This window comes from Tenrec ecaudatus, unplaced genomic scaffold (genome assembly GCF_050624435.1).
Source record: "Tenrec ecaudatus isolate mTenEca1 unplaced genomic scaffold, mTenEca1.hap1 Scaffold_534, whole genome shotgun sequence".
Taxonomy (NCBI): Eukaryota; Metazoa; Chordata; class Mammalia; order Afrosoricida; family Tenrecidae; genus Tenrec; species Tenrec ecaudatus.
In genome coordinates, this window is record NW_027459449.1 from 174147 (window position 1) to 178815 (window position 4669).

General features: G+C 37.6%; 1 pseudogene; it reads left to right on the forward strand.

The window, feature by feature from the left end:
• The first annotated feature begins 4033 nt into the window (after positions 1-4033).
• On the forward strand, positions 4034-4133 carry LOC142436659 (U6 spliceosomal RNA; annotated as a pseudogene).
• The last annotated feature ends 536 nt before the right edge of the window (positions 4134-4669 follow it).

The following is a 4669-nucleotide window of genomic DNA, read 5'->3' on the forward strand; positions in this document are numbered from 1 at the left end:
AATGTAAATATTTATGGGAGAAGACAGCTTAATCTTTCTTTGACCCTACTCATAACCTGCTATGCCACCCAGAAATTCTACTTCTCAGTATATACAGGAGCTCTAACCACTTATTTGGTTTTATTGTAAGGTATTAACCAAAGGTCAGCATTTTGAACTCACCAGCACTTCATAGCTGAAATTTTCTGCTCCCATAAAAATTTGGTGCTTTACAAACCCTGGGGAGTGTGGGGGGAGGTCAGATGCTTATAGACATCTTCCCTGAAGACAGTCCCTGCCAGACTGCTGTCTCCCCACACCACATGGGTGGGCCTGCTCCCTGCTGCTGGAGACAACAGATTACTTCTCACTGAAGCTTGGGACCATTAGCTTGGTTCCTGTAGGTGGGGTTTACACCCTACTGTTTATGGTTCCTATGAAGGTCCAGAAAACAGGTCAAGGTTAGGTTGCTATCCTAAATCTAGGATCTGCCCATCTTGTCACATGTATACCCCCAATCCCTCCTCTTCCTATTGCGTGTAGTTCCCTAGACCACCCCCTCTCATTACTGTATTACCTATAGCACAGCCCCTTCCTGTGACGTATGTCCTTACCTGTAATTAGGGGGCTTGCAGGTCTCCAGAGAATATAAAACCCTGGGCAAGCATTAAAGAGCTCTCTCTCTCTCCACGTGGACCACCAAGGGGGGCTGAGGTGAGCATGCTACCATGAATTGTTTCTGACTCCATTTATTTCAATATTTCTCTTCTATCTCTCATGCTCTCTGTAACTTTGCTATAATCTTGACTTATTATTGATGTACAATTGCACCTACTGGACCAGTAATGATGTGTTAGGGGCTGGCTTCCCCTGTCAGGAGAGCAATTCTACTCTCTCCTACAGGTTCACTATGAGTTAAAATTGATACAATGGAGTGAGTTTGTTTTTTTGATAGGTATATTGGAGTGAGAAAAACACATGCATATACACACCTATGTTTATTGCCATACTATTCATATCAGCAAAAATATAAAAATTATCTAAGTGTCCATCATTAGATGAATGGATAAATAATGTGTAGTACATATATCAATAAAACGCTACTCAGAGATAAAGAAAAATCTCTTTCTAAAACATCTTGCAACATGGATGAACCTTGTGTGGAGCAAAATAAGTCAATCACCAAAAGGAAATATTATACATTTTCACTTTTAAGAAATAACATGAAAAGATAAACATAAAAACTAATATTTATTAGTGACTTCTAGGGATTGGGGCAGATTGGAGAAATGAGTTTCTCTTTAGATTATACATACTGGTGTGTTTGGTGATGGTAACAACACCAAGTGAATGTGATATGCGCACAACTTAACAAAAGTAAACAATTTTACCAATATGTACATAAGAAAAAAGGATCTTTTGGCAATCACTGTAGCACATATAATTTGGCAACAGTAACAACAACCAAAAGATATATATATATATATATATATATATATATATATATATATATATATATATATATATACTTTTATAAACATTTCATAGGTTTTCTAATGCTATAAATCTTTAGAGAAGTAGAAAGTTTCATCTTTCTCTTATGAAGTGGCTAGTGGATTTGAAGCGTTGATTTTGTTGTTAGCAGCCCAATATTTAACCCTTACTCCCCCAGGGTTACTTGTGTATATTCATATGCCAGAATGTGTGTGAATATGTGTATGCATATATTTGCATTATACCTCTCGAGATTGGTTTTCTAAGTTTAAAAACAGGTTCAAATGCTTTGGTTAATCGACATAACAATTAGCTTAGTTTATTGAATAGAGTCTGGGATCTTAACAACTTGTGAAAAGCTATTTTGAAGAAAACTATCAGTCTTTACTTATATGAAGCAAAAAAAAGGAAAGAAAGAAAAAAAACAGAAAGAAAAATTAGTTTAGCAGTGAAGCTATGGTTCAGGAAGAGGGGCATGTCTGAGCAGAGCACACAGGAGCAAGCAAAGAAGGAAGGAAAATGGAACATATTCTGGCCCACCAAACCACAAAGATGATATTCCTGCTCTGAACAGTCAATGTACAGAGAGAACCATAGGGCTAGCCCCACTATGAGACACAATATCCCTCACTGACCCCGAGCGCTAAGGGGCACAAGACTGGAGACACAATGCAGGAAGTGAGCCCAATCTGACCCCACCACACCAGGGAGAAACATGAAGGGCCTGCAGAGCAGTAAGGGGAGCAAAGCATTTAAGTCCCCGGGGAATACCAGAAATAGACTTTGGGGCCAGAGCATGGCACCCCATCAAAACTCAACCGGAAAACCCTCATAAAAACCAACAAATCAGACCTGAAACTATTTATAGCGTTTTCTTTTTTGTTGTTTGTTTGCTTGAGGGTTTTTTTTTTGTTTTGTTTTGCTTTTTGTTTTTGCTGTTTGTTTTATTTTGTTTTTGTGCTTATTGTTGTTTTTGCATGTCTGTCTAGACGGATAAGATAGGCGGAATAAACAATCTGGTGGTGAAACGAACAGGAACAACTGTTTAAGGAGAGGGGACATAGAAGAGGGGGAGGTGGAAAAAGGAAGGGGTGTGTCAACAATCCTAAGGACAAAGGAACAAGTGATGTAAAATCCACAGGGAGGAGGATGTAGGATGCCTGGTGGGGCTTGATCAAGAGCAATGTAGCTGAGAGGAATTACTGAAACCTGAAACATGATAGTGGGATGAGAGAAAAGTAAAAGGAAATAGAGGAAAAAACTAGGAGTCAAAGGATATTTCTAAAGGTCTAAATAGAGGTATGTACATATGTAAATATATTTATATACAATGATAGGGAAATAGATCTATGTATATATATTTAAATGTTAAGTATTAAGGTAGTAGATGGATATTGGGCCTCTACACAAGTACTCCCTCAATGCAAGAACACTTTGTAATGCTCACCTTCCCAACAAGATGGCTAAAGACACAATGGGTGCATAAGCAAATGTGGTGAAGAAAGCTGATGGTGTCTGACTATCAAAAGATAAAGCATCTGGGGTCTTAAAGGCTTGAAGATAAGTGGACACCTAATTGAGAAGCAACAAAACCTACATATAAAAAGTACACCCATCTCTGTGATCATGAGGTGTCGATGGGATCAGGGATCAGGCATCGAAGACCCAGAACAAAAAAATATATCAATATTAATGAGGCGGTGTGCAGAGTGGAGACCCAAAACCCATCTGTAGACAATTGGACATCCCCTCTCAGAAGGGTCACAAGGAAGAGACGAGCCAGTCATAATGCAGTATGGCATTGATGAACCATACAATTTTCCTCTAGTTCTTTAATGCTTCCTTCCCCCTCACTATCATGACCCCAATTCTACCTTACAAGTCGGCTAAACCAGAGCATGTACACTGCTACGGATAAGAGCTCACAACACAGGGAATCTGGGACAGATAACCCTCTTAGGACCAATAATGAGAGCAGTGACACCTGAAAAGGAAGGGGAAGTTGGGAGGAGAAATATGGAACCAATCACTATGATCAACATATAACCCACTCCAAGGGGGACAGACAACATAAAAGTGGATGAAGGAAGACAGCACTTGGTGTAGGTGACCAGATTTTAACATTGGTAAAGCGGGACACCAGCGGGACACCATTGATAAAACTCATATCCTGGTGAAATAGCCACATGGCAGCTGAAAACCATATAACCTAGCTTGTGCATTCTTTTCCAAAATCAGGACTTATTAAAAATGCCGCGGGATGCGGAAACAATTGTTAAAAATCGGGACTGTCCCGCCAAAAGAAAATGTTTTGAAAATGATGATGGCAACATATGTACAAATGTTCTTGACATAATATATCTATGCATTATGACAAGAGCTGTAAGAGTCCCCAATATAATGATTAAAAAAAAAAGATTATGAGTGTACACACACCACAGTCCTATTCTGCCCACTTACCAACTGTTCTCATTAATTTCACATAGTTGGATACTGATAAAATAGAAAAAAATTATGAAACAGAATGGCAAATTCCTTTTTAAAAATCCACATATAACCAGTTTTAGAAACACATATAGTAAAATCGGAATGGTCCAAAAAGATCAGCACAGACCCTGCCCAAAGATTACACTCAAATTGGTGAAGATTTTCGCATTTTTTGCTTCAGTAAAATATCAAAAGCTTCATTAAAAATCCATACTTAAAAGTCAGTTGAGACTACTACACTAAGATAATTTTAAATTGTCAAGTAAAATCAACCCACTTTAACCTAAGTAATAGCTTGGCTCAAATAAACAAAAAAAAGGAAATCATTTGTATGTACTGGGCTTCTTTAAAAAATCACTTATATAAGGTCAAATGGTCAATAATTATTGTTTAGAAAAGATGAGAAGACATGGGGAAATGGAAAGTAGATTAATGAAAATGGGATAACCTGAACAGAAATGAATGCTATTGCATTGTGAAGAATGTAACTAATGTCAATTGACAACTTGTGTAGACATTATGGAAAGAGAATCTAAACTGCATCTAAGCGTTCACTGAAAATGCAATGAAATATCCTTTAAAAAATAAAATAGGTAAATAAATTTTTATTTCTAATTTTTTATTACATTTCAGGTAATCAATTTCGTATGGGCAAAAGTATAAACAGTTCTCCAAAGAGGATGTGTGTAGCTAATAATCACATGAAAAG